The sequence below is a fragment of the Ornithodoros turicata genome, chromosome 3 (assembly GCF_037126465.1).
Source record: "Ornithodoros turicata isolate Travis chromosome 3, ASM3712646v1, whole genome shotgun sequence".
In the NCBI taxonomy this organism is placed as follows: Eukaryota; Metazoa; Arthropoda; class Arachnida; order Ixodida; family Argasidae; genus Ornithodoros; species Ornithodoros turicata.
The window spans coordinates 39,801,930-39,826,579 of NC_088203.1; the positions used below are offsets into that span (position 1 = coordinate 39,801,930).

Here is a 24,650-nt window from a genome sequence, read left to right on the forward strand (position 1 = left end):
TTATCTTTCAGATGTTCTGCCCCACCCCCAAATCAAGCCCCTGGTGCCATCAGTCTTTGTTGGGCTGTACTAGTACTACTATAGCAAGCGGAGGTCATTGTAATAACGCTCTGGAATTTCAGAGTCTCTCTCCCTAATCTCTTCCTACACCAGTGTGATGGTACCTGAAGCTTTGGAGCAGACTTGTGCGTAACGCGTTACTAGTAATTGCGTTACTTGTAATCAATTACTTTTCTGATTAATTTTTTTCGAGTAATCAGTTACTTTACTGTCAAAGTAATTTTTCGAGTAATCAATTACTCTTCTGAGTAATCAATTACTCAGTAATTGATTACTTTTCCGGCAGATATTAGCTTATCTTTTAGATGTCCTGCCCCAAGTCAAGCCCCTGGTGCCGTCAGCCTTTGTTGGGCTGTTGCTGTTCTACTATAGCAAGCGGAGGTCATTGTAATGACCTTCTGGAATTTCAGTGTCTCTCTCTCTGATCTCTTCCTACACCAGTGTGATGCCACCTGAAGATTTGGAGGTTTATAGAGTCATGGGGACGTTTCACGCAATGCTCTTCCACAATCGGGTCAACGCCCTCCCTTGCGATAAACACAGTAGACGTACAGATCTCCTTTTCCTAGGCGTTTTTGTTTTTGTTGTTGTCTGAGCTGTTCCGCTGTTGAACCTTTCTTTGTTCTTTTTTTTTTCTGGGGCACCCAAAGACGGTTATAATTTGCGTGAATGCAGGGTAACGACTGGAGTAACGCGTTACTTTTTACTCGTTACTCAATTACATTTGGAGTCGAGTAATGGGTAACGGTAATTAATTACTTTTCCCGCAGAAGTAACGGTAACGGTAATCAATTACTTTTTTCGAGTAACGGGCACAAGTCTGCCGCGTGGAGCCTCCATGGGTTGCTGCGGCGTGGTTAGCGAAACCTTGCTCCCTGTGTGAGTCTCCTGCGTGCCAAGCCATTAGAGGATCGGGGAAATTTTAGAGGGATGCGCTTGGAAAAGTGTATGTCTATTTGAGAACGGGTTTCTTGGGCTTTAGAACCTAAATTAACACAGAAGAACGACTGCTGAAGTTGCACAAAAGCTGCAATATTGATGATTTTTTTATGCCGCGTTACGCGTCACACATCGAAATGATTTTGTTCGTCTAACTCATAATGTGGACATTACCTCAAAAAGATTTCAAGCCCCTATGTGCAGCCGTTTCCGAAATAAAAAAATCCCAAACTTAACTTTATTCGCAAAAATGCATAAGTAGAGACGACAGAAAAACTAGCTGCCGGACAGCCTAGAACATCAAGGACGGTATTAAACTGTAGACCTGTGGCTCTAGTTTGCAGGCATAGAATATCTCGAGGGTGTTTTTCCTTCTTAGGAATACACAATTTTTTCAGCTAGAGTGGTGTTAGGAGCCAGACCACACCTGAGGTTTCCGGGCGCCCCTTCGCCCCACAACTCTTAACTGCTGAGCGTCATATACACTTTAATGACTAACGCATGAAGAATATGACAAGTGCGAAGAGACTTCCCTAAAGATAGGGGAAACACGGGGCTTAAGATCTCAACATAAAACGCACAATTACCAGTGGATCGCATGTTGTACCTTGCGTCTCGGCATTTTTTGTTTGCATTTCACACTGAACGTCAAATTAACTAACACAGCACTGCCATAAAATGCAGAAAACATCATCTTTGTTTGACGTTGATGTTAACGATACCCGCAGGTGTCTGAACAACAACGATTGAAAATGGTGGTAGTCGCGTGTACCCTGAACTGAAAGAGCTTTCGGGAACCTTTCTCCGAGTATTTCTTCTTCTTCGCAGACCTTTTCGTTTGGCACCCTTATTGGATGTATGTTATGGAGATGTTCTTCAGCCCATAGAAATAAATCTCGTGGACACGGGATCTGATTTTCATTTTCATCTCTCCCATAATCATCTCCCACACACTCACCATAGTTTTTGCGCTCTATGGCCTTTGTTGCCTTTGTGCCATTAAACCCATATATATATATATATATATATCTGATTTTCATGCGGGCGTTGCAAGCTAGCCTTCGCAGCGAGTCTTTACCATTCCTTCTATCCCATCAAAAGGACCTTTCCTGTGGAAGGTGGCAAAGAAGTTCCGAGTGGCAGCGACACCAAGGTCCTCTTCATGGTGGCAGGATTCACGAAGTTTTCTCGGTTCTTGTACTTGGAGGCTGCTCCGTCAGTAAAGTAGTGGACCTTCTTTATGGCATTGTAGATAATCAAAAGTCCCCGAGAAACGTCCTCAAGAACAGGCGCACAGCAGCTGCGTTGTAAGCCACAGAATCTTAGATGACAGCATACAATCTGTGTTGGAGGGTGGGGTTGTCAGTACTGCGGAAGTAAGCCACGATCGGATGAGTTGTAGCCTGTGTGTTCTTCCAGTGGAAGGACTTGGAGGCGTCTGAATGATGACGCTGTAGTTCTTACCAAAGTTGTTTGTTTGTGTGTAAGGAAAAAAAAAGAGAGGAATTGAACTCGTCTCCCGACTTGTCTCAGCAAAGTCGAGCAAGACTAGAGCCTCATTTGTATGCAAGAGGAGGAGATTCATTCTGACTTCTGGGACACTGTGTCATTTCAACAGCGGGTACCCGGAGCCCGCATTAGTCTTCAGACGATGGTCCTTCCAGCAGATGCTTTGAGAGAGCTTCTATTGTCCAAACTCGAGTGCTTGAGAGTGCACCATTTCATCACTACAGAGCTGTCCAAATATTTAGCAGACCTAAAGACCAACTTCTCTCGGACTTTTGAAACACCGACACAACTTTTGCATGTTCCTGTCATGCACTCTTCGCTAGTGATGCTGCATACCATCATTTCTAAGAAGTGCTTATACTCTTGCCTCAGTCGCACTGCAGCAAGCATGAGATTCAAGTTCTGGTGGTACAAGCACACGCAGACAGAGTGCGTCCCAGGAGCGCCTGCCAGTGCACACCACGGCGGACGTAAGGATGCGAACGTGAAAAAAAAAAAGTTAGACGTACGCGTTGTGTTCCATCCATTCACAGTACGCTTCACAGTGTTGTACGTATCGCCGTTACAAGTAACGCCGTTAGAGTAATCGATACTTTTTCGGTATTGGAGATCGGAAAAGTATTTCCGTTACAAATTTATGGTAACGCAATCTCTGATCGATACCGATACTTTTTAGAGTCCCACACTTTCTTCGCGGACCATATTTCTCACTCTTATTCTTTGTCAATGGTCCGCATAGCAATCCACAGGAATCTTGTGGACACGCCTACGTGCTCCGTAACCGGAATTATGGAATTAGACCAAACACGTCTAGCATCATTTGCTTATTTTTTTAATGGCTTTCCCCCTCTTTATAATTCACTGGCTCGCACTGTGGCATTGAGGAGTGCTCAGTCACCCTCCCAGGTGTATATCGCTCGCTGAGTGACCCCTCGCTTGCCAATTCCGAACGATGCGCAGCTACCCAGGGCTGACGAGCCGCAAACACGGCGAAACACGTGTCCTCTGGTGCTGTCGCATCGTTCCATGAGTATCTGTTTCTCTACGTGCAGCCATAGAAGCCATTTTAATCTGTAAGTTTGAATTTCAAACACGTCTAGCATCATTTACTTATTTTTTAATGGCTTTTCCCCTCTTTCTATATATATATATATATATAAGTGAAAAAAAAATAGCCTAGGCTCTTTGGCTGCACGTTGAACATATGTTTATAAGTCCCAAACGTCGCCACACCAGCATTGGACAGCTGTTTCGGCCTTATTGGGCCTTCATCAGCAATGCGTGGGTGGGCGCCGTTTGAGCGAGTGGCGGCGGAAGGTCACGTGGAACGTGATGTCCTCCCGTCAGGGTGAAAAACTCACCTCTGAAAGCCCAGTGCGAAGTGCACTCGCTCAAACGGCGCCCACCTACGCATTGCTGATGAAGGCCCAATAAGGCCGAAACAGCTGTCGAATGCTGGTGTGGCGACGTTTGGGACTTATAAACATATGTTCAACGTGCAGCCAAAGAGCCTAGGCTATTTTTTTTTTTTTTTCACTTAATACTTTACAGGCTTCGCACTGGGCTTTCAGAGGTGAGTTTCTCACCCTGACGGGAGGACATCACGTTCCACGTGACCTTCCGCCGCCACTCGGTCAAACGGCGCCCACCTACGCATTGCTGATGAAGGCCCAATAAGGCCGAAACAGCTGTCCAATGCTGGTGTGGCGACGTTTGGGACTCATAAACATATGTTCAACGTGCAGCCAAAGAGCCTAGGCTATTTTTTTTTTTCACTTAATACTTTACTGGCTTCGCACTGGACTTTCAGAGGTGAGTTTCTCACCCTTACGGGAGGACATCACGTTCCACGTGACCTTCCGCCGCCACTCGCTCAAACGGCGCCCACCTACGCTGCTGATGAAGACCCAATAAGGCCGAAACAGCTGTCCAGTGCTGGTGTGGCGACGTTTGGGACTTATAAACATATGTTCAACGTGCAGCCAAAGAGCCTAGGCTATTTTTTTTTTCACTTAATACTTTACTGGCTTGGCACTGGGCTTTCAGAGGTGAGTTTCTCACCCTGACGGGAGGACATCACGTTCCACGTGACCTTCCTCCGCCACTCGCTCACCCAGCTCTGCTCATGTATCTTGTTTTACTGTCTAAACCTTTCTAAAACTATGGTTTTAGTTTAATCTTGCTGCTTTTACATAGTCACCAACCATCCCCATTGTCTTTTCACCATAGCTTTGGCGCACTATGACCTTAGTTGTCCGTGCGCCATAAAAACCTGAATCATCATCATCACCGCCACTCGCTCAAACGGCGCCCACCTACGCATTGCTGATGAAGGCAGCGTGCAGCGATAAAGCAGCGTGTCACACCTATCGGGCTCCCGATGGCGGGCAACTCGGTACCAGTCTTTGCCTTCGCTGACGATGCTTCAGTTATTGTTAAAGACGCCGAAGAAATAAGGAAAGTATTAGAGGCGTGCAGGACATATGAGGCATGCAGTGGGGCAAAGATAAACAAGGAGAAAAGCGAACTGCTGTTTTTTGGGAATAAGCAAGTCAATACCAGGATCCTTTACGGGGTACCGATAAAAAACGAAGTAAAGATATTAGGTGTTTACTTCGATCGCACAGGTCTATCGTACATGAACTGGAAAAAAAAGTTAAAAGCATTAAGCGAGGCGGTAGTAAGAATGGGAAGAGTTAAAATGAATGTCTTTGCCCGGGTTAAAATTGTTGAGGCACATCTTTTAAGTCCAATACTTTATATACTGCACGTGATGACTCCAAACAAGAAGATTGAAAAGAAAATTGACAGGTTAATCTTTCCCTACATTTGGGGCGATAGTACTGAACTGGCGAGAAGGACATGGTTGAAGGAACCGAGAGAAAAAGGAGGGCTAGGGGTTATGGATATCAACACAACCGCCAGAGCGCTACACTTGATCTGGGGATAAAAACGGTATATTATGATATTAAGATCGCCAGCAGTATGGCAAGATACTCCATAGGCATAGGAATAAAACACATAGAAGGTAAAGTAAACAACAGTCAACCACACACAGCAAATCCGCGTACTTATTACCAGATGTTAATTAATGACTATAAAGAAATTAGACATAAAGATGGAGAATTAAATTTGTTGGCAACTAGTGTTAATAAGGTGGCCAGGATGCTAAGGAAAGAAAAAAGCTACACAGTACGTCTGCCAATAGAGGGCTCAGAACCGAACTGGATGAACATAACATCCAGCTTCCTTGAATATACGAGGACGAATTTCATGTGGCGCCTTGCTCATGGCATTTTGCCAAGGCTGCAGTACCATGTAAATGTACGTCACGTAAAAGGCGTCTGCTGTTTGTGTGGACGACAGGAGAGTTTTAGACACTATTTTTACGGCTGTAGTTATCTAGATCTCCTTTTTAACGAGATAAAGAGGTTGTTCCCTCAGGTAAAGGTCACCTACGCCGCGGTGCGCTTTCTAGAACCCTCACCCACAAATAGATGTAGAAAAAGACAATTCGTGCTCTTGGTTTCCGAGATTCAGTATCAAATTTGGAGAATGTGGTGTGTTAACGCTAACGGGAAACCAACACCACACATATCGGCTCTGTTTGGAAAAATTAAGGATGGGTTACGGGGAACGCTGCAAAGGGAGAAACACCGATTGACAGCTGGTGGTTTTGAAATTCTGTGGATGTCACCGGCGGTTATCTTTAGCATGACGAACGGGGAAATAGACATAGACTTATGTGCCTTTTAAGAATACAGCACGCAGGTGATGCCGATGCTTTTTAGATCTTAACCGTGTTTTCTTAAGTCGTTTTCTTTGCTCTTTATATAGGCACGTTTTTGCTTTTAACATATTTGTATTGATTTTACTTATCTTCATCCACATTAGTAATCTTGTTGCTTCGGCGTCACGACACGAGCCATACGGCGCACAACCACGGTTGGTTAAGGAGCAGGCTACCCTCAAAAAAAAAAAAAAAAAAAAGCAATGGCATATGATATCAGGACTCATCTCTTAGGAGCCTTCATACATTATATACTCATTGTCATCCCTTTGTTCGTTGAATGAGGCGAACAACAAAAATACGACAGCAGGTCACCAACCAGTGGAACCGGTTACGGTGAACGTGCCTTTACTCTGGTATGAAAAGTGAATGAATCAGGAGTGGATGAGTGGCCACTGGGGAGGCGTAAAGCCTCGCAAGTCAATGAATGAGAAAAGCGCCGGTGTGGGAAAATAACCCGCTCCACGCCTTGTGCGAAAGGGAGACTATGTTCCGACTGAACCCCTTATAGATGTGGACGAAGGGCCTCTGTCGGGGTGTAAAGTCCCACAAGCCGACGACTGTATTGCTTTTTTGAATGAATGAGGGCCTCTGGCGTGGGCGGGAGCCCCGATAAGCCTGTGCGAATGAAGGGCCTCTGGCGTGGACGAGAGTCCCGATAAGCACCGAATGGTAACAGAATTTTTTTTTCTTAATTTCGGGGGGGAAGGACGATTCAGGTCTCGGGCAAATGAGTGAGTGAATGGTATGAATGAGACGAATGACGATAAGAGCGAATGATTTGTGAACAGAGTACGAAGACCTGGCTAACCACTTGGTGTTTTCACAGGCAAAAATACGGTGACCTTGGGGCCCAACAACATCAGGGCCCCCGCCATAATGATGAGCGTTGGTAGGGTGGTCCCCCTTGATCACCCACCAAAAACACCTGAAGTGGCGAACAGCTGTCCAGTGCTGGTGTGGCGACGTTTGGGACTTATAAACATATGTTCAACGTGCAGCCAAAGACCCTAGGCTTTTTTTTTTCACTTAATACTTTACTGGCTTCGCACTGGGCTTTCAGAGGTGAGTTTCTCACCCTGACGGGAGGACATCACGTTCCACGTGACCTTCCGCCGCCACTCGCTCAAACGGCGCCCACCTACGCATTGCTGATGAAGGCCCAATAAGGCCGACACAGCTGTCCTTCGTGGTGGTGCTGGTAACATCCCGTGCTGACAACATGAGGGGACAAATTTTGCAGCGGGGTTTTTTTACAAGGCCTGCAGCCAAGGAATGCTTTTTGTTCCCTCGTGACTTTTTTGTGTTCACCAGTACGTCCCGTAAGTTTCGCGGTCGTCTATAAACAATCTTGGGAGCCTCTGGGAAGACTTCCCGAAGATGTTCAGATTGGTGCAGAATATTGAGATGGCGTTTCAGAATGGATCCGATGCCAGCGACATTTTGATTTTAGGTTAAAGTTAAGCTCGCCGCGCAGTACTCATTGGTTTTTGAGGAAGCTGTGGGCTGGTTGGGACCTAAACGGCGAGCTTTTTCAATTGCGTCATTAACGATATAAGGTAGAGAGAGTTTGCAGTGACGGGGGTGTGAGCTATTAAAGTGTAAGTATTGCTGACTGTCAGTTGGTTTTCGGTACAGCTTAGTTTCCAGTGATTGGTCCCTGACTGTTACTGTGACGCCCAGAAAGTTCGTAGTTGTGGTCGAATAGTGGTGGGTGAAATTAATGCTGGGGTGCGCGTTGTTGAAGTCCCGGATGAATTCCAGTAGTGAACTCTCAGTGTTGTCCCAGATTATGAATATGTCATCGATATACCTCTTATAGAGAAATGGTCTGATGTGGCACCGCGACAGAAAACATGTTTCCAATTTACCCATGAAGATGTTCGCGTAGTTTGGGGCCATTTTTGTGCCCATAGCTGTGCCATTTATCTGGACGTAGTGGTGGCCATTAAATTCGAAGTTGTTTAGCGTTAGTATCATTTCCAATAGTACCTTCAGTGTGGCGCTGTCCACGTGGTAGGGACTGTCCGACGGTGATTTCGTGTAGGCTTCCACGACCGCCTCGATGCCGTCAGAGTGGGGAATATTAGTGTAGAGGGACGCTACATCAAGGGTTTCACTTGAAAAAGAACGGTCCACCGTTCGAAACGTCGTGTCTGTTTTCCTTTATGACAAATGTTAAACTAGCTCATTGTTTCAATACAAAAGTACGTATAAATCCATGTTTTTCTTCTTACAATGCACAGCGCTGGAGCGTGCATTAAGCAGCCTCATAGGCGCCGAATGCGGGGGGGGGGGGGGCACGGGGGCCCTTGCCCCCCCGGAACATGAACTAGGGGGGGCGCCGCCTCCCCCGGGAAGTCCCGCAAAGAGACTGACACCAACCTTTCGGGCTCTGCGCGCCCGGGTCACAAGAGCGAAGAGGCACCAACTCCAGAAATGCATCTTGCACTTTGTAAAATATGTATCTGCCCACCATACTCATTATCACAGTAGAAGGTGAGGCGAACAAACACAGAGGATGACACAACACATAGCCTGAATGTCGCCCAAAGCAATCAGATCAATGAAACGAAGCAGTTGAAAAGGTATCAGCAGCTGCCAGTAGGATCTTCGGAACGCATATCCGTTGGGAGCGGGTTCAACTCCCGCTGCTACATTGACCATATTCATTATATTGCGCGCATTTCGGGTCAAACACCGAGGATTCAATGCATTTTGTTCCTTTTGCAGTCAGTTTTCAAAGGCGTAATGCCTTCAGTTGTGCACATGTTCACTGTTTACGTTCTCTCTGTTCTTTCTTTTTTTTCTGTTCTTCCTTCCTCTTGTTTCTATACCAGTTCTGCATACATCATAGGACCCCGCCTGAGTGTGTGATTGTTCAGCTTTAGGTTTGTGTTCTTCATTTTTCTTTTCCTTTCCTCTTTCCTTTTTTTTTTCTTTGCCTTTTTTGTCTTCGCCTTTTACTTTTTTTTGGAATAACAAGCCGACATCCATCTGGCTTACCCTTCCTTTCTTGTTTTTCTTAGTAAACATATCCCCCCCCCCCCCCCCCCCGCCAGAGTATTTACTTCGCGGTGCGCCCGTGCCCCCCCTGGGAAAATGAAAACTCTCCGCCTCTGAGCAGCCTTCCCACACACTACTAGTGTCCATTTTTACTTGTATTTCTTCTGTGCAGGTTACAAATTTGTTAATAACTTTTTCTGTATATGTAATGCATACATGTATGTATGTGCTTCTCCAGTTTATCCGGGGCATACGCACCACTGAGCACTGTCACGTTGTTCCTAGTAACCGTTTTGTTACAGTAATGGGCACCACTCCGCAAGTTATCGTGTTTCGTAAACTTTTGTCCTAATGTGTAGTAATTATTCTTGTTACTGCAGTATTGCATTCATATAACACGGCTGCATTTGAACTGTGTGAGGTAAAGCATCACAATGGACAGAGTGTGTGACATCACATGCTTTTAATAAACATTGTGTCGTGTTGTACGACATGTTCTGTTGTTTGCAAACATGTTTTGGAACTGCTAGGCATTTCCAGCTGTTCAGTTACTATGCTTCAAATTAGTGCACTTACCCGCGGCTGTCCATGCCACCCTCGACTCCAGTGATGGCTGGGTTGTCATCCCCTAGAATATCTATGACCGCCTGAGTGATTAGAGATGGTGGCTGCACATCACCTCCTCACCCTGTATATAGGATCCGCCTTCACTGTGTTGAAACTGCAAGTGATACAAATATTCCTCTGAAAGCTGTATGTGAGTGGCCTCACATTTGTGGACTAATAGCAAAGTAGTGCCTGATTAAACAGATTTTCATTTCCAATGACATTTTTGCTCAGATGAATTGTGCAAGTGGTTCCAGACTGAACATGTGAAAGTTTTAGGTTTTACATCCGTGGTGCTCACTGTATGTGCAACTTTCCTTCATTTCTGCTTATTGTTCATTTGCTCCTCACTGTTATAAACAACATGTACGTAGTAAAGGAGTGTTTCTCACAAACCTGTCTGCGCAGACTCCCTCCTGTGTGCAGCAAACAGGGTGCGGTGTTTGGCGAGGAGGTTGTCCCATTGTTTTTTCAACTCTGGGACCGTTCTCAGCACAGTGGGGTTGCGCGCGTTCATTGCGTGTGCAATGGCTTTCCTCGCTTCTTTTTTGGCCTGCTTCGTCACACAGGCACTGAACCTGCCGCGAATAGTACCGCGCCTCTGCATTATCTCCTGCAATAATTCCATGCGTTCCTCGTCGCTACACTGTGCACACCGAGGTCTCTTCGGAACGCTCGCCATGGTGGAATTTCGAGGAAAGGCGCGGGAATATTGCGGTGTCGTCTGCTTACAAAAAGCGCGCGCGTTGCAATACCTGACATATAGCATCCCAGAGCTTCACAAGTACGCACATTCGTCGAAATACTAAAAGCATTTCATTTTTTTTTTTATCTTGTGGGTACTGTACGTTTTTGTGGTTTTCGTTAGCAACATCACTCAAAGTGATCGCCCCGGGAGATGCCTGTCACCGGCACTGCCGTCGGAGGTAATTTTTCCATCATCAAGAGATACAACACATACTTTGGGCCACAAGCTTTATTTTATTCCACGAAAGTACGCAACAAGTGATCTAATGCGTTGCTACAGCTACAATGGTATTACAATTCTTTATTTTGGTTCTACAAACTGTTACGTGCGACGGCAAAAGCAGACGGCATCTCACAATCCGTGGTTGGTCCAAACATGCAGTGATGCACGACTTCCTGGGATGAACTCCCGGAAGTTCGCTTTCTACCAATGAGAGCCCTCCGAAAACTGCTACTGCTCGTAGCCACGATCCACTTTAGAATACTTGACTTACGGCAGTCGTCGAAGTGTTCGTGCAAGCCACTTAACTGCAACCCTAAACTTAGTGCACTAACGCGTTAGTGCAACACTTGCCAAGTGTTACACTTAGGATTTGTTTCGTGCAAGCGGGCCCTGCTGTTTCCCAGTAAGACTTGAAAGCTGAATACTCTTGATGCTGTAGAAAGGCGTACACTTCTGTGGTCCAAATGAGTATGTTTGTGCAATATCAGGATTATCATCTCCCAGTTCTTCGAAGCGGTTCTGGCACGTTCGAGGGCGACAACTGTCCCTTCACTTTTCGTTGCTTCACAGGCACCTGTGCAGGCGTCGCCACCCTTAACCGTAGCGCGGGAGCGCGTGGCACGGAGAGGGGCTCGTGGGAGAGAGGTGCGGCAACCGGCCGCCATGTTGGAGGGCCCACTGGCGCCGGCTGCTCCCATAGGAAACAATGGGAAGGAATTTGATTTGGGGTATTTATTGCGCTTTGAACGCTCCTCATTGCTGATTAGCACGCATCTTTCTTAGGAATCAGTTTGCTGAGGTATTCCAAACGTGCTTCAGCCGTGTTCCTGTAGTTGTTTAACGGTAATTGCCTTCTTTTTCTTCTCCGCTGCCTGTACTCCGAATACGCTTCGTGCAAAGCGTCCGCCGCGCCACGGAGAATCCTGGCGGCAGCCATAGGAACTTGTTTTGTGAGTCCGCTCGCTTCTCGAGGGCTATTCGTACGCTTTCAATATTCACCTTGCTTCGGTGACGGCGCGCCTAAATTGATCGCTGCTAAAAGTAATGCCGTAGCGCACGAACTGTTGCGTCGTTGGGTGCACAAATACGTATGAGAACGCCGGGCGTAGGAAAAAATGGTCCCTGGTTGTGTGGGCAGAAAAATGGTCTCACATGTTCCTGCGTGCCCAAAATGCAGGGGAGTGGTTGCGGATATCTGATGAAACAAATCACAGCCGACCGAGTGTTACCACTCGCTCTCCCCATTCGTTGAAAAACGCTCATTTGCAGCACTAGTTCGCTAGCGATATCGTTCGCTGGATGCTAGTATTTTTCTACTGTTCGTCAGACACAACTTTTGAGTTTATAAGTTTGAGCTTCACTATAAAAGAAGAAAAGAAAAGGAGACACGAGTTTTACAGTTGTTCCCTGCACCTTTTCCGTGTTGGTGTTTATGGACAATAAAAGCTGGCGCCCTCTCATTCGTCGTTTCATTGGCTTTTCAACTGCGCTTCTGCTGAAGATACGATTCATCGACATAGAAAGTATGTCAGAACAACTGTAAAACCTGTCTGACCAACAATAGGAAAACACTAGCTTGAATTGGGAATTGTAACACTAGGTTGAACTGCCAGGCTAGTGAGCTCAGGGGAAGGCGTTTATATGTGAAAACATACATAAACGATTTTGATTGACGATTTGATTGGTACGAATACAGAAGGTAATGTGCCTCTTTGCATACTCCTCTGTGATCCGTCCTGTTATAAAAGAACGCAGGTACGATTTTTCGGACATATCTGAAAGAAATCGCATTATCTATACTCCACAAAAGAAGAGAGGAACAGAAAGAACAGTCGCAATGTGCTCAATACTACAACAGGTGCAGCGAATGTAATCGCTTTCCCGGCAAATCCACACGAAGTGGACAGGAGAACAAGATGGGTGTAGCCGTGAAACGTACGTGTCACAAAATAAGCTACTCCGTGAATTCTGTCTTTTTTAGGCCAATGATTCTAATTGATTGCCGTGAACAGACCGTATATCGTTCGCGATATGTGTTCTCAATTCAGATGTGAACTTCCAACTAGCTTGGACCTTGTCTCTTTGTCCCACTCAGGTAACGAGACTTCTGCATCCTTTTGGTGTAGGTGCAACTTTTGCCAAGTTACTGTAAAAGGTATGAAAGAAAACACATGCAAGTGCGGTGCGCAGGAAGAAAAGCTAAAAAAATTGCAATAATGCTGACAAACCTGCTTCTGCATATAGTCTTATGCCTTTTTGACCGCTGAAGACAGAAATTAGTCGTTCGCAGTTACAGCGATTGAAACCGGCAAAATTACACAATCGATTCATACATTTTTGATTTGCATGACGCCCGCCACATACACTTTAGACTGGTTCCGATATTGGACGACTCACACAAACAGTTCGCTTTCCCACCGCTACGTGGCCACGCAAAGCGCCACCTTTAGTCTGTGCACGAGGCATATAGGGGGTCTGCACATAGAGCATACGCATGAAGGTGAATTCGGTGAATATCATCCTATAAAATTAATTCTTTTTGCTCAGAAAGGTTTCACACTGTTTGTTATTGTAAGGTACTTCCGTTTGTATATTTTTTGTTTGTTTTCGTTTCTTGTTCGGTTTTCGTGTGGTGTTCCGCGCGGTTCCCGTTCGTTATTGTGTGGTTTGGTGTTGTATGGTTCTCGTTTGACTTTTTCCATTATCGTATTATGTTCTACAAGTGTATCTGTGTGTGTTCTACAATAACACCTCGATCCTTATTGTGAAGGGGCTCATTATTTTATTCACCACCACCAGCTATATGCGGCGGAGTATAGCCGCTGGTGATGAAACTCCCCGTTCCTCATCTCGAAATAACGTTATTGTCACGAGTGCGTTGCAGTTGTTCAGCTGTCAGCGTGTTTCATTACAGAAATTCGAAGCGCTGTGCACGAAGAGCATGCACACGCATGACTTAATACACACGCTGTAGGAGCGACTGCACATACGAGTTTAACACAGCAGTTTATTTACTTTCACCGTACCTGACAAATTACAAGAACAGTGGAACAAATTGGCATATTGGCGCAGGTTCTGCATCCGGTTCTCCGGCACAGCTGAGCGACTGTGAGGGGAACCTGTATAGCACAAGCGCATTGTTTATAGAAAATACATAGTTTTGAGACTGAGAGAGCCACACATGCTTTCTTAGTACGTAATGGCACCAGCGAAGTAGCAATGCAAGCAATTCCGAGTTGTCAGATGCATGCGGTACGAATAAACAGATTTTTCCTCAAATAAAGAGCTTACCTGTGAAAAATTATCCCTCTTTCTCTGTCCGTGTGAAGTGTACCCAAAGCTGCAACAAACTAGCATGACATGCCCTTTAATTTAAAGGACATTTTAAAAAATACGGGCAGCCCCGCCTGAACTAAATGCAGACAACAGGACGCGTTGGGCTCACCAATATGGCGGCCGGTGACCACGCTAGACCCGTTTCGAAAATCCGCGCCATCTGTTGCGTACTACGCGCACCGCGCCGGAGCCGCCATGTTGCGGGAGGATCTGGCCCTCACGCACCTGCTGTGCTGTACGTATAGTAGCTGCTGCGCTGCTCTCACGCGGTCAAACCGCCGGTTTCAGTGCAATATGCCGTGCAGCTGCTGTGTACCTCTCTGCCGACAAGTGGGATATCTCGACGAGGAAGGCAGAAAGGTAAGTCGCCACTTCCAATGCATGTGATACAATGGCTATTCGAAAGTGCGTATGTCATTGCAACGTAGCTGTGGTGAACAAAATAGGCAGCTTCGCACGCAGGCCGTTTCTGCAAGATGTTAACTAAAATGGGAAGCTTGTCCATACTTGATGTGACATGCTGTCAGTAGTCGCAATTGCTTTTCGTACACATAAGTTTCTGGGCGTTTTTGTGTGCTAAGTCATGGTCGTAATCAACTTGCGAACCAACTCTTGCTCTTAGTTAACCGTTAATCGTTGGGCATGTATAATTGGAGGTAGTCTTCTAAATGTCTATAATAATCCACGAGGCTGTACGTGAACCTTTGATAAAAAAAAGCTAGACTTGTCTCTTTGGATACAATTTCTTATCAATTTAGGTGAAACGTGCTAAATGAACCAACAAAATGTGCAACTTCCAACTAATGTTTATGCAACTATTTCTCAGGTCACGTATCACAAGTATTGCTCCGCTTTTATCCAATATCACTGAACTCATGTAAATATCTCATTGTCACACTTTTGTCACACATTGTCACACTAGCTTGCTTGTTGTTGTTGTTGTCGTCATCCTCTTCTCTCTCTTATCCTCGTCAATCTCATCGCTCATACCTGTAGATAGATTTTAACTACCACACACTCTCACACCTCATCTTTCCCATAATCATCTCCGACACGCTCACCATGGTTTTGGCGCTCTATGGCCTTTGTTGCCTTTGTGCCATTAAACACATCAATCAATCAATCAATCACGTATCACAAGTTCCCAAAAAGTGCAGCCCTGTTCAAGCAATGGATAATCAAGATTAAACGAGAAGAAGGGCCGCTATACGAAGTACCGAGGCACACAAAAGTATGCTCCAAACATTTCAGAGAAGATGACTTCGTTCCAAATGTGGCCAGTGAGAAACACATCCTCCGGGATCATGTTGTTCCATCGATCACCAGCTCCCGTGGCATAGTGGTTAGGGTGATCGCTTTCCACGCCGAGACTGGGAGGTGACACGGGTTCGAATCCTGTCACCGGCTGTGCTGTCTGAGGTGTTCCCTGGGTTTTCCGAAGTCTTTCCAGACGAGTGTTGACACAGCTCCCCCTGAGGACGGCCCAGGACGCGTACTAGCCCCTCTGTCCCCCACTCCTTCCTGCTGTCTTCTCTCCATATCTGTCCACGTCTGTACGCCGCTCATAGCCACAGTTGCTTCGCGGTGCTAACACGGATTTTAAGTTTTTTTGTTCCATCCATCTTTTCGTTTGCTTTGCCAAAACAATAGCCTCGCCGACCACTGATCAGACGCAGCATTCTTTTGGAAAAGCAAGTGAGCACCATTACTGCAGAAAGCCAAGAATGACAAGAAAATCTCAAGACAAACTCGACACGGCATTGAAGGAAATTTGCTTGTGCTAAAGATGACCTGGCAAGGATGGAAACGGTCATCACTGAGTTGACAGAGGAGCTTCAGGAACTGAAGTGTCAACTACAGCTCAAGACATCAGAAAGTTATAGGCTTAGCTACGAGTTGGAAATCTGCAAGGACAAGTGCAGAAGACTTCAGGAAGAAAGAATGCCTTTCTGCATTGAGAGGTTCCGGGGCAGTAACTAGGATTTCCAGTTCAATACAGGCCTTCCAAGCTATGCTACTTTTTGTGCACTTCTTGAATATCTTGACCCTGGCAAAAATGCGGAGAACATTGTTCCGTGGAACTCTGAAAACTCGCAAGACACTGGTGCTAGTGAGACAAGGGGACATCCTCAGAAACTAAGCACTGAGAACCAACTTTTCCTCGTGCTAGTGAAGCTCAGGCTGGGTCTCTTCCACCAACATCTGTTTTGTGTCTCGAAGAGCTACGTGTCCAAGACCTTCACTACATGGATAAACTTTTTGTATCTGCAACTTAGACAACTTCCCCTTTGGCAGTCACGCGAAACTGTTGATTGCACAGTGCCAGACGCATTTAAAGACCGCTACCCAACAACGCGTGTGATAATTGATGCTGCTGGAGTCATATGCGAGGCGCCAAGCTCGTTCGTGATGAAATCAAGAACGTACTCGAACTATAAGTCGACTAACACGTTCAAAGGACTGATAGGAATAGCCCCGAGCGGAGTTGTGACTTTTGTGTCAGAACTTTTCACTGGCAGCATGTCTGACAGGGAGTGCATTGTGAGAAGTGGGTTCCTGCAGATGGATTTTGCTGAAAACGACTCAGCGATGGCCGACAAAGGCTTCACAATAGCAGACCTCCTGGAACCAAGGAACGTCCACCTGAACATTCCACCTTTCCTTCGACAGGGCCAGTTTTCTGAAGTTGAAGTGCTCGAAACTCAGGACATAGCATCATTAAGGATACATGTGGAATGAAGGATTCAGCGTGTAAAGTCATTCCATGTTTTTGACCGTGCTATTCCGCTCTCCTTAGGTCCCATGATCAACCAGATATGGACTGTTTGCGTAATTTTAACTAACTTTCAAGCTCCTATTATTCGAAATGCAGAGTAATGTGATGTAGGCTGGTGACATGTCAAGTGCTCCATGCAAGTGCAAAAGTCTTTTAATCAGTGCTCAAGCATACAACAGATAAATACGAAGAAACAATAAAACTTATTATTTATTATTCTGTGTTTGATTGGTGGAAAATCTAGGCAGTAGTGTTTCAAAATAGAATTGGGTGAGCTTGCGCTCCACACGTTCCTAATCACACATTGAAAAAGGTATTCTCTCGATAAGTATAAAATCCCTCGAGTAAACACCAAAGTCGGCCCATTGTAACCCTGATAACGCCATTTGTCCAAGCACCTGATAGTAGTACTCGTGTTCCCTGTTGAGCACTGGCTTTCTGGTTCTGCTTGAAAGCGGCACATTTTCACCATCCTCGCACTCAGCTGCCGTATCCTCTACCGCCCTTACTGCGAAAAAGCTTTCCTCTGAGAGTTCTCTGTGAGGAGGGTCTTCCTTTGGGTCAAAAATAATGCCACCTGGAGATGCTCCTAGCCAGGGACACGAGGGCAGAACCAGCAGGCCGCACGGACTAACTGTAACTCCATGCCCGAGGGTGTGTAGGACTGTTTTATATTTGTCACGGGCGATGTTTTCATTGTGAATGCCATAGTAGTATAGATTCGAGCCCCACAACAGCCACTTTTTTCTAATCCAGTTCTAGGAATTTCTAATCCACCACCCATTTCTAATCCAGGTCAAGCCAGGTCTAATCCAGGCTCTACCCCTTCATGGTGATCCATCCAATTTCTATGTGATTGGCTACCCTTCATTGCCACATTTGCTCACTCGCTCACAGACACCAAAATTATCTATTCTATTCAATTCCAAGTCTGCTCATAGGCTTCCAAATCGCTCTTTTTTGTAATCCAGTTCTAGGAATTTCTAAGCCACCACCCAATTCTAATCCAGGTCAAGCCACTTCTAAGTCCTCTGGTTGGTTGGTCACAGCTCTACCCCTTCACGCTGATTGACCGATTCAGGCTCCACCCCTTCATGGTGATCCATCTAATTTCTATGTGATTGGCTACCCTTCATTGCCACAACATCTGCTCACTCGCTCGTAGACACCAAATGATCTATTCTATTCAATTCTAAGTCTGCTCATAGGCTTCCAAATCGCTCACTTGTCTATTGGTCTGGGGGTGGTCACTTCCATTCATTTCTAAAACCTAGTTATTGGCCTATTGGCTGCCTCTCATACATGCTCGATAGACTCATTTGTCATTTCCACTCTCTAGTTACTCGGTCACACGCTTTCAACTGCATATTGCTTCACGATTCCAGCTGCATCATAGACAACCACTCATTGATCAATCCCATTCGTTTGTAGGCCAGCTCGCAGTTCCCCCAAATTGCTTATTGGTCCAGGAGGCCTTCCTTTTTAGCTTGGGCGACTCTCGGCAATGGTTGGGACACAAAAACATGGTAAATAGTTTTCAATGTGTATTGGGTACATCATGGCAGTCTCAGAGATATTGTAGTTCTCCCTGGGGCACCTCCATGCACGCCGTACATCTCCTCTAACGTCCATAGTGTTCTTCACACAGGTACTCTGTGGATCACCCAGACATTTGTCCTTCTCTGTCCATGGCCCAGAGGCAAACCGCAGGAGAGAACAGTATGTGACAGAAGCATTAATTCTCTTCCTGCACATCTTCTGAAGCAAAAAAGAACATTATGAGGTTCACTATTTATATCACCCACTTAAACTTACCATAGCTTATTCATAGCTTCCATAAGGATAGGAGTCGATGTCATTGCAGAGGTATCTCTTGTCATCGTATGCAATCAGACTTCTTTTGACACTTCTGATGGTGTACCTACACTGCTTTTTTCCAACGATTGATACTTGTTCGTTCGATACGCTTGTGTGATTGAACAAGGTATCGTAGTATGTCCCATGGAGGAGGTGCTTGCGTACAATATTCTTTTTGACCCCTTTAGCTCTTGCAATTTGCTTTCCTCCAGCTAATTTGATGGAATACATTTTAGCTTTCAAACATACTACTTCCTGAATAGGTACACTACCAGTTTCGCTTTTGAATGCCCCAAGTTTTCCACGATTCTTTTCACTGTACAGTGGACGATCCCGATCGAAGGAAGACAAATCTAAGTGGTCGTCGGCGATCGCTCGTAACTGATCTTCGTAGTCCTTGCAGAACAGGCTGAGGATCAGAGAATCCATGTCAGATTAACAGGTAATCACCGGACAAGTGAGCTTACTCAGCAGGGTGTCATAGTAGAATGTGTACATGGTTAATTTACTGAGCTCTAGAATCGTAAACCCAATATGGAGCGGGAAATCGCATCGCACTTTTCTTTTGCGCATTTCGTACATGACACAATCCGGGGACAAAATTTCCATTCTCACGCGTTCTGCCCGACTCCCGAGGCGACTCGCTGTCTCCTCATCGAAGGCTACTCGAATATCACGCGTGTTAAATTTATTTAAAAGTGTTCTCCCGAAAACTGCATTATTTGAGAGTTTGTAGAAGTTTTTTTCCAATGTCGTGCCTGAAGCAACGCGTCTGGCAACATTGTCCTCGATGTAGGGACGTAGGAATGGAGCCTGGCGAAATTTTAGAATTCGGTGAATTTTCGTCACCCTCATGCTCAATCTACAATAGAGTGTGAGCAATGCGTAATGAATGACGTACTTGACCTTGTCCTTGCACGTGGGCAACAGCTTTTTGCTGTTAGCTGGCTGATACATTAATTCTTCGAGAAGCGCTCGCTGGAAATGCGAGAGCCATTCCTCCGGGACTACTGCCTTCTCAGGAGCCAGGGGGAAGTACCTCGTTAGATAGATTTTGGATACTCCAAGTCACATACCCCACATCCGAATCTAAGGGGTGACGCATGAAATCCACAGAGCTAAAAGCCTCGACCCATTCGAAATCACCAACGAGGAGGAGCTTTATCATACTGAATCCGTAAAGATTGTTGCAATCTATGTATGATATGGGTGGTACACCTCCTCTTTATCGGGGTCATGGCCACTATACAGAGGGTTGTTAGCCCACAAATGACGCCTGCTCGCCTGACAGAGCCCGCCTCTAACGCCCGATTCAATGGTTCTGTACATGTCCTCGTCGACGGTTAACTGAAATTTTGCCTGCGTGTAATTTAGAGCGCATTGCCACGAATAGGATGCCAGAGAAACACAATAAAGCAATTCCAATCCGCGTGCGCTGTAGCACAGACGTCGGAAGTGGTGCATCACGTCTGCATGTAATAGGGCATCCGTTTTCAAGTACAGTGCATTATAACCCCTCAGATTTGAGCATCTAAAATGTACAAATACGAGCAACGCATACTGGTAGTCCTCCTCACTTATATCCTCCCCCGTGAGATCGTTTCGAAAGGAGGATTTCTCTGGCAAGGCCAATTCATCGTACATGGCGAAAGAACTGACATGGCTGTACGGGAATACACCTTTATGAAGTAAAATTCTGTAGTCGTTTCCAAATGCCTGCTTCAAGCATTGGAATGCCTCTGCACCCCCCTAGGATTTGACAGGTTCCACGAGATCCCCCAGCAACAAATTTAGATATTGCATGGTATCTCTAAACAGGAAGGTGCCAATTTTGAATGAACAAATTTTTTGCATGGAGATGGCCACAATGAAGGGAGGTCGCTTCTACCCAAGAACATGAAATTCCCGCAGCAGCCCGGCCAAATCGTAGGAAAAAATTGTGTACCATGATCGGCAATTTTTACCTCGTCGTGCACGCGACGTTACAGGGGTTACACAATGTCGCGATATAATTTGTCTCGCCCGCACTACAATGCTTTGAATGGTCATGATGCCGGACATGGGGTAGATCTTCGGTAAACTCCTGTTTACAGTACGCACAGTGGGTAGCAGCTCTGTGCTCAGTGCATTGCTCATCATTCAGCACCATTGCGGCGGGGCAAGCGTTCAGGGCGATCATCTCATCCCGCATTTCCGTCAATGCTTTCATGCACTGCCTCGCAGCATCTTCCCCGTGGTGCGCCCTGATGCGCAACACCCTTGAGTCGTTGGGTACGCACGAGCATGGCACAAAAGCTAGAGGTGATGTGACGCTGCATGCCATCACCACCGGGCGCAAGTACGCTCTCCGTGTCCAGCGCGACAACGTAGTTGTACTGTTGCATGTACTGTATTTTAGTAAATTCTACAAAATTTTCTCCGGGTTCACAAAATTCTAAGAGGATTTCGTTCATGTCCGCGCAAAGGCATCGATGTTTCGCCATGCTCTTTTCCTCATTAAAAGAGCGAGTGCAACGTTTGCATACGAAACGCATGTTCTTTCTCGTCAACAAACGCTCGAGGGACTTAATTCCGAAAAAATGCTCATCAACCTCCAATAAGTTAATTTTCTTTTCGTTTTCCAGTTTTGGGGGTCGTGACTCATGCACTCCCTGATCGACGTACACGTACACGTACATCCTATTTTTCTCTTTGAACTCGTCCAGACCAGCGAATGAAACAGGGAAGTGAGTAGGCCACCAGTACTCTGTTGCATAAATTTCATATTTTTTCCATCGGTTCCTTTCCTGTGGGTGCAAGAGGGCGAGCGTATTGTATTTAAAGCACTCGCCCTCCTTACGCTCTGGTAAAGGGACATTCGTTAGGACATTCCTACGACTAGCCAAATTAGTGGGAAGTACCCCATTGCACCCGAATTTTTTAGTTTTCACAGCGGAAATACACATTTGAACTTTTTGGACGTCAGTGGATACAAACCCACTACCCTCGTGCTGGTAATTTTCAATGCGCCCGTTGGACTCCTGAATCACGTTCATCAAAGTTTTTGCGATAGCTCCGTCGCTGTGGACTTCGCGAGCAAGCGCCGTAAAATGAGTTATGTGTGCGGTTATATCCCTCGATTTTCTTTAATCATTAGAACGTCAGAACAAATGCAAAACCTAAAGGGTATTCCTGCGCTCGCAAAATAGCAATTATATTGTGGAGGTGATTGATTAAATATTGTCGCAAGTCCTCTACTCCCTGATCGTGAACAGATGCCAATAGCACAAACGCTTTGACGATACCTCGAAATGCGCTATCAGTTTGAAAGAAAGGCAGGAAGGAAATGTCCACATAGGGATGTGATCGCTCGACGTGAGCATGCAATGTGCCAGGTGAATTGCCTGGAGAAGATGGTGAATTCTCTTCCAATGGCTCATCATCCCCGATATCATGAGGATCAAAAAAGCAGAACACGCATCTAGGCACTGAAAAAAAAAAGAAGAAACACTAAGAAAACGTGCACCACAGATCGTGGATGAAAAATACTTACTTTTGAAGCGAGCTCCGCACACTCCTGAAGCAATGCGAAGACTGCTGCCTCTTTACACATCCTCCCCACTTATATAGCGGCGCCCTCGCTGCATGCCCCAACATGCATGGGTGCGGGGAGTCGTCATAGCCAAAAAATAACTTGCTGTGCATGTTCAAGGTCACAGCTTGCCCTTGGCTTTATGTAATGCTCTCTCCGCATACGCCATTGCCGCACCTGAGCGCAAAGTTCACTCTCATCACATGTCATTCCAATATGCAAGTTGCTTCTATGAGCAGGCACACAACCATCCCTTTTTTGTTCACAGTGGCTGCGGAATTTCAATAATATTACTTAAATGAAACAAATTGCAGTGAAATGCAGATTCATCTCAGACAGGAATTTCTACCCTCAGCATTAAACCCTCAGATACCATCATTTCTGTTCGAATAGCAAAATAGCTAGGACTTCAGAAATTAAACACATGCTAGCAAACTACCATCAAATGACAAAACACACCCATTTCTGGTACCAGAAAATTATTGCGTAATGCGATACACACAACTGCATTGTCCCAGCATAAAGAAAGCACAGGACAAGGGTACACAAATTCACTTAAGCGATGAGGGAAAAGGCTTAAGACCTCAGGAATAATCGCAGAGTCACCGGACATTGCTACGTGGCTAGATAATAGCGGCGGGTAAAATTCCAACACTGCTAAACAAGCCCCAACGTGCCAGGATGACGTCACAAACCAGGAAAAAGCACACATGTGCGCACGCACACAGACGCTCAGGAATGCACAAGGAGACGTGCTTTATAGGAATCTCTACTCCTGGCTCCAGATACTAGCATTTCTGCTCAAATACCCACAACTGCAAGATTAAGCACTGCTTACTTCTTCAACATACCGTGCGACTAATGACACCTAATAAGCTAACAAACCCACTCCTCATGAATTCAGCTTTACCAAATGCCTTTCTTCTAAGTAAAAGCAGTGAAAGAAAAAAAGACCCATGAAAAATTACACGCACTTGTGCTTGAATAGGTATAAGAGAAAAAAATAAAATAACGAGGCACACGCTAATAAACTGTGACAAAGACACCCATTTCTGCTATCAGATAATTATTGAATAATGCTAAATACACAATTGCATTGTCCCTGCGTGAAGAAAGCACAGGATAAGTGTACACAAATCGAATTGGGAAAATCACTTCTATCCGCGCAGCATAATACAATATACGCTAAAAATTTTTTTACGGGTGAAAATTGCAATAAGAAGGCACTGCTATGCAAGTGCAACAACCCTTATTTTTATACCAACATTTCATGCAATGGCAGATAAATTTATCACTCGAGTCACACGAAAAGGCATACACAAAGTACTTACTGGTTAAGTGGGGTCACAGCTGCACAAACACGAACACTCACTAACGTTTTTCACACACACAACGCAGACACAACGAGCGACAGTGAAAAATAAGAAATTATACGCACTTCTGCTCGAATAGCAAAGTGTTAAGCATGACAAAACACATTTTCTACCACCAGAAAATTATTAAACAGAATAATACAATATTCGCTGAAATTAAGCTTGTGTGGCAAAACACAGAGCCTGAGGAACATTCACTTCTGCTTCCTGAATTTGTTATACAGGCGCGAGCGATTTGATAAGTAAAGCACGCTGCTTGGAGAAAGCCTATACATCATGTGTAGCTCACCCTACTCTATTGAAAATGCGATAAACCTTATTTTTCAAACAAAAATTTCTCACAGTAGGCATAATATGTGGTAATATCGACAATATCACTAAAAGCCAGTGATGGCCACTAACTACTCCTACAGTAGTTTAACTATAACTACTAACTACTTTACGATTGAGTAGTTTAACTAGTAGTTCAACTTCTTTTCAGGGGAGTAGTTAAAACTACTTCTTTAACTACTGCTATGTAGTTTAACTACTTCTATAACTACTTAACGTTGTCCATCAACACCAATCCCTTGTAGTGTTCTTGGGCACCTAAATATAATCACAAGCAATGATAAATTTTGGCTCAAGCCACTGCTATGATCGTCAAATACAAAGCTTGCGGCGAGATTCTTTCTGTGCCTACGCGATAAACTAAGTTGCAGAATTATTTCACAGCAAATGAGGCTTCACTAGACAAGCATTAAAAGTGAAGATTTAGTACACATGCACGACACAATTGCTCTGCACCTCCGTTCTCATCAAGCAAGTGGCACAAGGTAAAAGTCGGAAGCACAATCGTGCCGTAAAGCTTGCGGCAA

The 24,650-nt window shown here is 45.3% G+C and overlaps 2 long non-coding RNA genes across 5 annotated transcripts in view; one reads left to right on the top strand and one right to left on the bottom strand.

The window, feature by feature from the left end:
* The window catches only part of LOC135388424 (uncharacterized), a 229,442-nt gene that overhangs the window by 89,864 nt on the left and 114,928 nt on the right, over nucleotides 1–24,650 (top strand). The gene's annotated exons all lie outside the window — the stretch shown is intronic.
* Nucleotides 17,234–23,547, bottom strand: LOC135386892 (uncharacterized). Its single transcript, XR_010420694.1, has 3 exons — nucleotides 22,382–23,547; nucleotides 18,808–22,316; nucleotides 17,234–18,750 (listed from the first exon to the last, which is right to left on the bottom strand). It is a non-coding gene; the product is annotated as an uncharacterized LOC135386892 (long non-coding RNA).